Raw genomic sequence first — 14,184 nt, 5'->3', positions numbered from 1 at the left:
TAATCAGTGAAGTGCTATAGCTCAGCTTGTATTTATATAGCTTCCATATACAAAATTTCAAACTCAGAAAATGCATTATTCCCACCAACCATTTATTCACTAATCATATCTCAACGTGGTTCTTCTAAATTATTCAAGACATCCTTGCTGTACAAGCAGTTTAGACGATATTCGAGGGTGGATAGTTGTTCAGCAATGTTTTGGCAGATTGAGAGATATGGAAAGCATTCCAAGGGATTTTTGTAGCTCATAACTAATGCTAATTATTTGTCATAGTGTGATTTTGCTTGATTTTTGCAACTTTCTTCTCCCTGGTTAGTTTGAAAAAAATCTTCAAAATGGCCTTCAGATCAATTTTTCCTAGTGTAGCTGGATTTCAAACTTGGTGATCAACTTATTTCAGGATAACAAGTGAACACCATCCCAAACAGGATTGGTAGTGACAGGTGGTAAACATTTACAAAACAAACATTTTCATTTCATTTTTCCCCCCCAAGTGGTCAAATTTTATTCCCAAATAATTCATCCAACTAGAAACAATGGCCTCCTTTACTGCCAAAAAGTACTGAGGAAAAATTTATTAAATTGTAAATCATGCTTAATTACCTGGTCCAGGTAATGTTGTTACAAGCAGAATTACATTTCTAGAAGAAAAATTATAGAATTTTCTTCATAAATTCTGTGACTCCATGGCAAGTCCACAAGGGTAAAAATGTCCCTTTATCTGATCTTCTCTCCATTTTGCACCCACCCATTCTATTATGTCAGGCAGGAGATAAACTAACCAAGGCAGACATTTGAGAATTATGCTCAAAAGGCTACAACATATATGCACATACTCTGAGCGACCAATATCCACACAGCACACAAATCTTTCACCTGCAATTGTAATTTTATATTTCATCAGTGATGCTAGGACTCAATTAGCCCTTTAATGTAAATTTCCACATGAATTCTAAGCTTCTTTCTCTGTTCACATGCTACAACTCTTCATTTGAGAATAAAAAGAGCAAATCAAAATGCAAAAAGGAACTGAAAGAAAGTGATCCCCTATTCTCAGATTTCAGAAGCAGAATTGGAAATGGCATCCAACATGAACTATTCTAAATAGTTAGTAAATCCTATTAAACAGAACAAAGACTTTCCCAGACATCTCGTGTGAGGCAAGCTTCAAAAGAGCCATAGATGCTGGCACAAAAACATGCTAAAAGCTAATTAGTGCAGACATCCTATTTTAATTGTTGGGAGTTACCTTTTATATTATAATAGTTTATAATAGAGCTAAGCCAAAATCTGGAAGAAAAAAAATTAAACTCTACAGTTCCTACTAATATGTGAAGATGAATAAACACTCAAATAAGCATCATCCTAGAGAAGGGGGAAGAAATTGGTCACAAAATGTATAGCCTGCAAAATAAACACCTCCAGGCATGCAGAGTTTGGTCATGCATTTCTACAGATGTACATTGTTCAAAAGGTTTACCTCCTAGTGCAAAGTCCAACATTAGATGGAAGAACTGCTTTGTGCAGCAGAACTTACATTAGTGAGGGTATGATTCCCAAAATCAGCAAAACCACAAACTTTGAAAGTTGGCTAAATGTGAATTTTATTTTAAAAAGTGAGCTGTTACTTTGAAATAATTAAAGTTGTGCTAATCTTAATATCCCCTTGCTCAAACTAGAGAATGATAGCAAGTAAAGGCTGGGAAACAATCAACTTGCTTGAATTATTGATAGTGTTAGACCAGCTCACAAATCAGTTGAGATGCCCCAAACTTATGTTCTTAGTTGAAATGGGTAGATGGGGGGAGAGAGAAGAGAATAGGAAAGAAAATAAATTGCTCAATCCTTGTCTGCATAACACTCACCGAATTCCAAAAGTAATGCATTGTGTGACTCAGATCTTTCAAATACATAAGGCGCTAGACAAATGAAAGTATTTCTTTCTTCTTTTAATCTGGATTGCATTTCAACACTGATCCCATACAAAAAGGAAAGCTTTCAAACCCACCATGTCACTCATTCCTCATGGAACAATGTTACATTCAACAGTGATGCAATTTCCTGAATGCTATTTCTTCAACTACATTTGTGATTTTATCTCCCTTTTTACCTCTTCACCCTTCCACTGACCGAAATGGAGGGTCACCATTGCCATGGTGCAGTCCAGTTAGGAAAAGGGCAAATCCACTTCCCAATTTTTCCACTTGAGATGACTGCTACTTCAGTGGAAAGAAACCAACTAAAAATTAGTCTATACAATTGTACAATTTTGAATTAAAACACTGGAACTAGCAGGAAATAGAATTGCAATATGGTCCTGTCCTTAGCGAGTCACAACTCTAGCTGATATGGCCTATTTACCTCAAAAAGCAGTGACCTGCAAGGACAAAAAAGTTAGAACAGCTATATAGAAAGTTCACTACACAGATATTTACATTTAGTTATATTCTATGAAATACAGCATAGAAAAAGGAGTTCCTATTTTTACACCCCTCCCCATCCCAAATAAACAGCTACAATACAAGCTACAGATTCTGGGACTTCATGGGTTAATATGCAGCTCGCTGTGAACTTATTTTGAGCTCCCAGTAATCATTCCAATTCCTACAGCATATATTCTAAGAAAAGTATGCTATAAATAATGACAGATGGCTTTTGTGAGGTCCATTGGTACTTACTGCAGCTCTCTATTGCAGGTTCATCGGCATAAATGTATTAGGTCTTCCTCTACAGCCAGTTCATTTTGTAGCTTCTTGAACTATACAGTCTTCACAAATAACCTGACCGTAGACTATTTCACTGAATTCAAGACAAATGTGTTCTACGTATCAGCAATGTAAAATGACAATTCAGTCATTGCATTTTGGCTTGTTCAGTCAAGTTTATTTACATAACCGCAATGTACCAAAGGCTTGATCTTTCCCTCTAATAACACAAACATATGAGCAGGCACAAATGTGTCTGTAACTCCAAGTTCTGATTATGGGAAAAAAGAAGAATTTATACCACATCACCTCCATGGAGCATTTTCCAGACTTTTAAAGCTTTGGACCCCTATCCCCAACACTTGCATAGCTAAAGGGCAGCTGCCGTAAGCAGACTGAGTTACCTACAAACCGAAACCTACACCATCAAGAGTGCAGTGTGCAGGTCAGCGTGCCCAGGTTTAACAATTTTAACCCCATATAATATAGAATGGCAGAATTTTACAGCACAGAAATATGCCATTCGGCCCAAAACATCTATACCAGTGTTTATGCCCCCACCTAACTTCATCTAACCCTATCACCATATCCTTCTATTCCTTTCTCCCTCATGTACTTAATAGCTTCCCCTTAAATGCATCGATGATATAACAATCACATTCCATCTCCCTTCTGAAAGATGAAAACATTACTTCATTAGACCAATGTGCAGAGGATAAGCTACTCATCACTTTAGAAGTTGAACATATAGAAACAGCAAGATACTGCAAAATATCTAAACAGCATAATACTCAAATAAATAAAAGCAAAACTGGTCCACTAGGGGTTAATATACCCTTTATCAGACCACATTTAGTCTGACAAACAACAAAGCTTTTGAAGGTTTATCTCTTCAAGATACAATATTGTATGCAGACAATACAAATTCAAATTCACCCACAGCGTGCAGACCCAGAACCAAAACTGAACAACCAGGGCTGTGATCGAATGTTTTTAATGTTATAACCACTTCATCAAGATAAACAAATAAATTGAGAATCTAACAGATCCCACATTATATGTGCTCAGTTGTTAAATGTTTGGATATTGCTGATTCCTATAAATATTTCCTTTTATGGCTCAGCATTCATAAAGATTAGCACCATCTACTTGACAATCTGCATATGTTGATGTTTCAAAGACACTGTTCCAGCCACCAAGAACCTTTTGACTTAATTGCTTTCTAAACAAAAGCATTGGAACAAAGAAAACCCATTTCGAAATAGAATTTTCCCCATTGAATATGATGTCTAGGTCGTGTGTATTGGTCACGATTACCACAGGAAAACAGGATCCTCCCAGAAACACAAATCTCCCTAATTATCATAAGCATTCACCTTTCTATTTCATTCCTTAGATACGGATCTGTGTTTATGAACCTTCTGAAAGAGTAACTATAGCCTAGCTCAGTTCCTCAAGCATTGTTAGACACAAGTCATCTGGTTCATTTATCCTATAGATATTAAATGGACTTTCTTCATAATATATGCTTGTCTGTTCAAGCGTTCATGAACTTTGACTGGATTTGGGATTAGTTCTTCTGAGTTTTCATTTATGAAGAGTAATATGAAGAATTAATTGAATGCACTGGTCATTTCCTGATTCCTCAATTTTCTACTTAGCTTATCCCTTAAAAGGACCTTTAAATATTCCATCTACTTTGGACACAGTTACACAAAAATTTTGTGGATCATTCTTGGTACTTCCTAGAATTTGCTCATTATTTTTCTCACTCCTTCCAATATTTACTTTGGTTACCTTCAACAGACTTGTATATCAAGTCCTCACAACGTTGTTTCCTTCTGTTGTAGCCTTTAGTTTTATTCTGCCATGTGATCTTGATTCTCATATTTTGTCAAAGATTTATATCCATCTTTCAAAGTAGCCTTAAGAATTCTGTATGTGATATCCATTTATGGGTTGTATGACTTGCATGGATTCAACAACACTTTGAAGTTTCAAAAAAGTATAAAAATAGAAATGCAGTAAATTTATGGTAGTTCTCTCTTACCTGGAACCAGAAAGTTATAAGCAGCACCTGCCAATGTACAAAATTTCATCAATGGCAAATAGCCAATCTACAGCAATTAGACTTTGTGGTCTTAAGGGACAAGCCTATTTAAGCACATCTGCATAGGAGCAACCGAGCACCATATTGTGTGTTACACGGCACAATTATACCATTGTTTTAAAACATTGCATCACTCAAATTACCACGAGCAATGCCACGGGAGATCACTAGTTCCCACAAATGGGTAATAAGGTGATAAAAGGAGTACAGCACAGTATGAACATTTTTCAACCATCATCTGAATTTTCTCAACTTTGAATTTTAAAAAAATATTTTAAGCAGCCAATGCATTATTTTTTTCCTTCAAATAAATCAAATAGACACAAACATTCAAAAAAACACTCTAGCCACGTTTTTGGTTGAGCCAGAAGATAATCTCCCTTGGAATCTTGATGGGATAAGAAGTTTCATCATATTTTTGCAGCATCATATTCTTACCACCAGGCGGCACAGTGTAGAATCTAAGAACTTGCAATAGCACTCAGCTTCTGCACAGCACCAGCTGGCAAGAAAATCAGCAAATGTTAGAAATCTTTTAATTCAAAAATGTAGGAAATACACAGTCTGTCAGTATCTGAAAAAAGAACTGGTCTACACCAAATATGTTAACCCATCTTTTCTCTTTTCAAATCGGTCGTGCTTTTCCAATATATTCAGTTTTTTTTAAACACCAGCTTGCAAGAATCAGGTGCCACAGCAATCACTAGACTGTCAAACAAGAAGATCTTCAGCTGATGAAATGCAGCAAAACAAAATGGACATTTAAAAAAACTATAAAAGTGGAATAAAAATAAATCAGAAAATATCAGAAGTTATACATTTATTGTCAATATATTAATGAACACAGTGGGATAAAGGAATAATATTCAAATAAGCACACAATTTCAACTTTTTTTTGCAGTATTCTTTTGGGAAGGATTAAACAAAGACTAGTCTTTATGCCAAATAATTATGGATAGCACACAAAGCAGAGGGGAAAAATGTCACTTATTTTTTGAAATTTAGCATCATAAGTACAAGATCAAATTTTCTATCATAACAATTACAAAAGCACCCCCCCCCACCAAAAGTATTAATTTTTAGTAGCTCAAAAAGCATTAACATTGCCCTGTTTTAGGCCACATTGCTAACCCTTTAAACTTGAAAGCAAATTCTTTGAGGTTACTTTGAAGTCCTCGTGAAAAAGGCTGTAGTATTCCATCAGATGCATCGCTTTGAGCATGCTTAACCTAAACCAATTATTGTAGGCTCCAGGGAACATGCAACACTTGCACACTGATAGAATTCAACTTAACACAAAATTAAAGGTTCGTTCAGTCAGGGTCAGACTGAGGCTACATTGAAGCAAAGGTTTTGCAAACTTAAACTACTGATTTTAATGCAACTTGTTGTCAGAAAAAGCATTCCAAACATTGGTAATACTAACCAATTTGCAGAAATATTTAAAAGGAAATGTTTCATACATCCATTTTCAACTGTGAATTGCCTCGGAACATTTTTTTTAAACGTTGAGTTATAAACATTCACGTTTTGTTGTCGTTACCATTTAAACGATGAATAATGAAAATATTAAAATGCAATAGGTTACAGGACACACCAACCCGCTTTCTAGATCGGTTTCATAAATGTTCTCCACAGGATCACTGAAGTTAATGCAAGAAAACATGTGGGACTTGTAGGCTGATCTAATTTGAAATTGACTTTGGTCTCCAATAGCAACAGATAAGTTAATAGCTTGTTAAAAACAATACCATGAAGACTGTTCTGCTTTGGCTTTTGTATACTGAACTTATTTTTCCATATGAAAACAATTTCTTGTGGACATCGGATTTTCTGCCACGTGTGTTAATAAATGAAAACTAACATTTAGGAATGAGGTTTCCCGGACCAATTTTATATTTCATCTTCTCAACAAATGTCAAGTTTCCTTCACATTGGAAACTCGAAAACAAAAAAAAGGATAACAATGTACATAATATAGTTTCCTTAATTTAAAAGTATGGTATATCAGACTCAATATCATACCTAAGCTACTTTGAAGTCCCTACCTAACACTGTGGAAGTACCTTCACCATACGGACTGTAGCAGTTCAAGACAGCCCATCACCATCTTCTCAAGGGCAACTAGGGATGGGCAATAAATGCTGGCCTTGTTAGCGACACCCATATCCCAAGAATGAATAAAAGGGGAAAAAGAAGCATTCTGCAGATGTAGCATTTCCTTAAATAATGAATTCTAAACTTGCCTGCAGACCTTTTTTTAAATTCCTTGTGCTTATAGAATGTTTGCAGCTAGTCACTGCCTGTGCTAATTTCCAGAACAAATGATGCAGGATGAGATCCTGGTGCAGGCCAAGTCCAGCACTCCCCCAAATCTCAAATGAGTACAGCCTAAAAAGTGAAAACATGAGTACATTGTCCTTCTGGTAGCCATTACAAGGATTTACTTTATTCGGCTCAGCATTAAAATGCTGGATTCAGTACTCATCACTCACATAATCAGTCATTACTTTTGGGCACCTGTCTCTAAAATTAGCCAGGTTAGGCATCTAGTGGCCATAAATACCCACTTGCACGAGATGGCCATTTGTATAATAAAGCTTAACTGCTCAGTTCACCCATGTTCATTATTCAAGAAAATCAAAGATACTAGAGAAGAGTCTTTTTTTAAAAAATAAGCTCTTGCTGAAGCTATCTTTTGCCAAAAGAAATCAGCAATGCACTACAATTCTTGGATTGTGTCCCTCATTTACTTCTCCAAAGTTATATCACAAGTTAAATTAGAATTCTTAGAAGACCTTTTATTGAAGATTCCATCCATGGACCTTGATATTTCAGCTGAGTCCAGTAACCACATGAAGCAAGTCCTCTGATCAGGTTTCACTCTACCCACTACTGCAATTAAAATCTTCAAGACATGTCCCAAGCTATTTTTAGATGTGTTGCTATCATGGAACCAAGCAAACATCAAATTAGGTCAACCTGAAGCCTCACATGCTTTATCGTATTGACCTGGTGCCCTATTCCAGCTTAAGAGGGGCGGAGGGAAACAGATAAAGCCAGAGACAAATTTTCACTGCAAGCTATAAATAGCTGCTTACCAACTGCAGACCTGAGAATTATATTTTTTAATCTAGGGAGACTTCTCTATTCTTCTCTCCATTTCTGGGCCATGCACCAAACTTGCTTCGAGCTTTCCACGTATGCTGCTTTGAACCACGAGATAGGAGCAGGAGTAGGCCATTCGGCCCTTCGAGCCTTCTCTGCCATTTAATGAGATCATGGCTGATTTGATTTTTACCTCAACTCCACTTTCCTGCCCTTTCCCCATATCCTTTGACTTCCTTGCTGATCAAAAATTTGTCTAACTCAGCCTTGAATATATTCACTCAGCCTCCACAGCTTTTTGGGGTAAAGAATTCCAAAGATTCACAATCCTCTGGGAGAAGAAATTCCTCCTCATTTCTGTCTTAAATGGGCGACCCCTTATTCTGAGACTATGCCGCCTAGTTTTAGATTCCCCCATGAGGGATAACATCCTCTCAGCATCTACCCTATCGAGTCCCCTCAGAACCTTGTATGTTTCAATAAGATCTCCTCTCATTCTTCTAAACTCCAATGAGTATAGACCCAACCTGTTCAATCTTTCTTCATAAGACAACCCTTCCATACCCAGAATCAACCTAGTAAATCTTTTCTGAACTGCCTCCATGCAAGTATGTCCTTCCTTAAATAAGGGCACCAGAACTGTATGCATTACTCCAGGTGTGGTCTCACCAGCATCCTGTACAGTTGGAGCATGACTTCCCTGCTTTTATACTCCATCCCCCAAGAAATAAAGGCCAATATTCCATTTGCCTTCCAGATTACCTGCTGCACCTGTATGTTGACTTTTTGTGTTTCACGTACGAGGACACCCAGATCCCTCTGTACCGCAGCATTTTGTAGTATTTCTCCATTCAACTAATATTTTGCTTTTTTATTTTTCCTCCCAAAGTGGATGACTTCACACTTTCCCACATTATATTCCATCTACCAAATTTTTGCCTGTTCGCTTAACCTGTCAATATCCTTTTTGAACAATTTGCTAGGTGGTGTGCATGAACAACCTAGGATGACTCCCCCTCCAGTTTTCCTCCCTCTTCATTGGAACATGCTTGACTGTAAGTTGACACTTTTCCTTGGTTTCATGACAAGATGTGTGTCATTTGGGTAAATGCTCACGGAAAGTGGCTTGGTCCGTGTCAAGTTCAGCAGTAACCTGCCCGCTAAGGATACTGGGCCCAGATTCATACAATGCTCATCAAGGATTTAAAGCACAATTGTACATAAACTTGCAAAAAGTAAAATGGTCTTAAAAAAAAGTTTAAGCTGAAAAAGTAACTTACAACCAGAGGAAATTTAGTTGCAAGTAAAAAGCATAAAAAACGGTGCAGCAGGTAAGTTCTGCTCACCTAGGCCCTCCATAAAGATTCACCTGGGACCAAAACAGGATCCAAAGCCTGAAGAAATTTTTTTTAAAAAGGGGTGGTGCTAGGTTGAAATAGATCCAAAGCACCCAAGGGGCCAGCTGGGAAAAGCAAATTTAATTTTAGCCATCTTAAGTAAAACAAATTGAAAAGGAAAGCAGCTGAGAGAAGTAAAATGAAGACAGAGGCTATGAAATGTGTTTGTTGTGGGATAAAAAAGGAAGAAGAAATGTGAAAGTTATCGGATCAAAAAAGCTCAAGGAAAGGGCTTTAGTCTCAGAGAGGAAGGTGCAGGCATGTACAAATTCAGACACAAGTATGTTATAGACGGCAAGTCTTGCTCAATAAGTATGTCACAGTTTAATGAAATGGCTGAGATATCAGAATGTGAATCATCAGGGATCGGAGATGAAGAATGGTACTATCAAGGATAGAGATGCCATGAGATAATGGCAAATGTTGAGCATGCAGGATATGTACATACTTAAAAGTGGCAAGCTCAAGCTAAACAGGTATGATCCTAAGTAAATCATACTTAAGAAAAGACATACTTGCTCTCGAGGCAGTACAAAGAAGGTTCACTCGGTTAATCCCGGGGATGAGGGGGTGGACATATGAGGAGAGGTTGAGTAGATTGGGACTCTACTCATTGGAGTTCAGAAGAATGAGAGGCGATCTTATTGAAACACATAAGATTGTGAAGGGGCTTGATCAGGTGGATGCGGTAAGGATGTTCCCAAGGATGGGTGAAACTAGAACTAGGGGGCATAATCTTAGAATAAGGGGCTGCTCTTTCAAAACTGAGATGAGGAGAAACTTCTTCACTCAGAGGGTAGTAGGTCTGTGGAATTTGCTGCCCCAGGAAGCTGTGGAAGTTACATCATTAAATAAATTTAAAACAGAAAGAGACAGTTTCCTAGAAGTAAAGGGAATTAGGGGTTACGGGGAGCAGGCAGGAAATTGGACATGAATTTAAATTTGAGGTTGGGATCAGATCAGCAGGCTCGAGGGGCCAATTGGCCTACTCCTGCTCCTATTTCTTATGTTCTTCAGAATTAATTAGAGGGAAATTTTTTAAAAACAAATTCTGCAACAAGAGATGGGGTTCACTGGGATAAATAAAACTTGCAGAGCACGTCAAAAGGGTGATTGGAGGGGTTAGGAGAAGACCAGAAAAACTATAGCTACACACAAAATATAACGCTAAGAAAGTCTTTCATCACTTCAACATTAAGACAGAGATGAGATGAGAACCAGAGATACAAAAGGGCACGACAAGAGGATGAGCACAATACATATTCCAAATGACTGCTTCCTACTAATAGTCACAAGGGAAGACGCAAACAAAATATCTTCCCCAAAGTTAACCCAGGCAAAATCAATCACTAATATGAGTCTGAGACAAGCTAAGAGAGATCAAAAATAATAAATCTCCAGGGATACATTATATTTATCCCAGAGTGCTAAAGGAGACTAGGGAAATTTGTATCATAGTATGATACAGCACAGGAGGCCATTCAGCCCATTGTGCCTGTGCCAGCTCTTTGGTAGAGCTATCCAACTAGTCCCACTCCCCTGCTCCTTCCCCATAGCCCTGTAAATTTTTTCCCTTCAAATATTTATCCAATTCCCCCTTTGAAAATTCTTATTGAATCTGCTTCCACAGGCAGTGAATTCCAGATCATAACTAGCAGCATAAAGAAAATGTTTCCTCATGTTGCCTCTGGTTCTTTTGCCAATCATCTGAAATCTGGGTCGGTAACTAGAGGACACTTCAGCCACTGGAAACAGTTTCTCCTTATTTAAAACCGTTCATGATTTTGAACACCTTTATCAAATCTCCTCTAAGGAGAACACCGCCAGCTTCTTCACATAACTGAAATCCCACATCCCTGGTAGCAGTCTAGTAAATCTCTTCTGTGTTCGAAGTACCGAGTGGGGTGCTTCAAAAGTTGGTGTTGCGGCCACTACGGTTTCTAACTTACATCAATGTCTTGGACTCAAACCCAAATTGACATAACAATCCAGGAGGGGCAATGGAAATCGGTGGAGGCAGCTCAGATATTATAGAATGAGCTAGACAAAATAGCCAGGTGGCCGGAATAATGGCAGATGAAATTTAATACAGACAAATGTAAAAGTATTGCACATAGGGTGGTATTGAAATATTAAGGATGATGCTGAAAAAGACCTATGAGTCTTTGCAGACTCAACATGTCCAACCACTACAGAGCAATCAACAAAAGCCAATAGAAAGTTGAGTTTAGAGGTGTACAAGATTATAAATGGTACAAGAGTGGTAAATCTGGAAAATTACTTTAAATGAAATTGCAAAAGAAAAACAAGGGATCACAGCTTTAAACTAGCAAAAAGCAAATTTAGGGATGCCATCAGTCAGCTTTTTTTACCCCCCCACAGAGTGACAAATATTTGGAAAGGAGATACAGCCGAAGTAAAATCGAAAACCCTGGAATAATCTGAAAACCAATTGGAGGCTGCTCTATGGGGACTTTTGGGTCATCCTGGATAGATGAGCTAAAATAGCCTTCCTTTTCCATAATTACCTTGGGTGTGGATAGGTGGTGTTCTACCAATTTACTGTCTACACTGCAGCACCACAGACATGGAAAACAAACATAAATCTGTGCACAGTATTGGGTTTCTTATAATCAGCAGGGTTCTCATGGAAACTTAAAAGAATCATGCAGCAAGTCAGAGATAATGTTGAATTTATAGTGCAAAAAATATCAATGCAGCTGAAGTATGAATTTTTACCACTACCAGAGCAGTTTGAGACCACGAATACAATCTAAATTGCAGGCTTGATATTATTCTTCTGGCGATCTCACCACAGAGCACAGTAGACATGGCTAAAAATGTTGATAGCCACATTCTCCATGTAGCTCTTTGCCACTAAGCAGTTTCCTCCAATTTCTTCATTTAAAAAAAAACTTTTTTTTCTTATTTAAAATTGGAGAAATTTTCCTAGCCAAAATTTTAAGCAGAAAAAGGGGAAAGGAAGATATTTTAAACGACCATCTCCTCTCTCTCCTTTTTTTCCCCCCGCTTACAAGAGGACCAGAAAAAAAATGCTGGATTTAGTAAAAAGATTTTTTCTGCAATCAAGATTCTGGACTGAGTGCCCAAAAGCACAGAATGCCATGCTAACTAAAAATAACTTCCGAGCAAAAAAAAAGAGACAATATTTATCTAACAAACGAACAAAATGAAAAGGGAAAAAAAGGAACAGATTAGGAATCTGAACTGCAGACAGAATGTCAGCCAGTGTCGAAGTTTTAAAGTGATCTTAGTCAACAAACAGCTGTAATCAATTTTAAAAAGTGAGCTCCTTCTAAAGAACTGAGCCCAAGATGATGCAAGAGGCCTGACATATAAAGAGGTGATGTGGAGATGCCGGTGATGGACTGGGGTTGACAATTGTAAACAATTTTACAACACCAAGTTATAGTCCAACAAATTTATTTTTAATTCCACAAGCTTTCGGAAACTTCCGAAACCTCCGAAACCTTGTGGAATTAAAAATAAATTTGTTGGACTATAACTTGGTGTTGTAAAATTGTTTACAAATATAAAGAGGTGACAGAGTAGAGATCAAGCTTTACTTGAGGAAGGCAAGTGCCACCCATGAGCTGCTCATCGGCAAACTAAATTATGAAGCAGATAAGTATGCAACCTTTACTGAGGAATCCTGGGATACCTAGAAAGTCACTTGTTTCTTCTTAAATAAAGCATTCAAAAAAGTTTCAGGAGTACGCAACGATTCAACAAGAGATACTAAAATGGACAGCAACTGAAGAGGTGGAAATGGCGAGAAAGATTTAAAGTACATGGCTTTGAGTAGTTTCCAGAAACTGGTCAACAGGTACTATTTTTTTTTAAAAAGACATTTAAAATCAAAACAGCTAATGAGCTATCCATAAATAACCAATCTTCATAAGAATACAGAATACTCAGCAGGTAATCCTCCATGTACACTTTAAAAGTAAGCTTTTGAGAGAGGGACATGCAAGAACATATTCTTTATAATGGTGAAAAGATCAATACAGATGCCCCATAACAGTTAGAAACTACTGGATAACAATAACAAACATGAACCATATTTAGTGGAAGACAGCTTTTATTTAAATAAAAACAGGTAAGCCAACACTCAAGGTTCCAGCTGCCAATAATAGCAAACTAAAGATAATACTTCACTTCTAAACAAGAAATTCTGCATAATTTAAAATGCTGGCAATATTGTTCAGAAAATTTAATATGAAAAAGGAAACAAATGCATAAAGTTAAATCTTCAAAAAAATAAATACCATACCTCACACTTCAAGGTCTACACATTTGTTAGTTCTCGGCCACATTCAAGGTGACAAGTTCAAACAGTGTCTGATGTTACTCTTACCCATGATATGTAAAGCTTTTTCTAAAAAAATTAACTAGAATTTTCTCTGTGGTACACATGGCCCTTTTCCCCTGGCATACAGTTAATCCTGCCAGCAGACATACTATGCTTCCACAAACTAGTTTTGCCAATTTAAACAAAAGGCTCCTCGAGCAATCAAGTAATGAAACACACATGTACACACTTGCACGCACATACTGGAAAAGTGTAACCTAAAGTTTCCAAATTAACTAGAAATCCTAATCACTAGTTTACATAGCCCACAAAAAGTCTGGCAATCTTAACAGCAGTTAAAATCTCAGAAATGCATTACTTATATACGAATAAGGTTTTAAAAGTCTGGAAACAATATAATTGTTGCTCTGATGGATTGCATTAGTCTGTAATCTAGGATCCACTAAAACTACTGCTACAAGCAAGCTAAAGTAACTGACTTTTTGGAGTTAAAAAAACACTTATGGTACCTAAAAATCAAGCGGGCTG

General features: G+C 37.3%; 1 protein-coding gene across 1 annotated transcript in view; it reads right to left on the bottom strand.

Annotated features, from left to right (window-relative positions):
- pik3r1 (phosphoinositide-3-kinase, regulatory subunit 1 (alpha)) overlaps positions 1-14,184 on the bottom strand; it is a 106,912-nt gene that overhangs the window by 34,369 nt on the left and 58,359 nt on the right. The window lies entirely within an intron of this gene.

Source organism: Heptranchias perlo, chromosome 4 (assembly GCF_035084215.1).
Source record: "Heptranchias perlo isolate sHepPer1 chromosome 4, sHepPer1.hap1, whole genome shotgun sequence".
NCBI classification, from domain to species: domain Eukaryota; kingdom Metazoa; phylum Chordata; class Chondrichthyes; order Hexanchiformes; family Hexanchidae; genus Heptranchias; species Heptranchias perlo.
The sequence above is the reverse complement of the archived record's forward strand: the minus strand, read 5'-3'. Positions and strand labels throughout refer to the sequence as shown.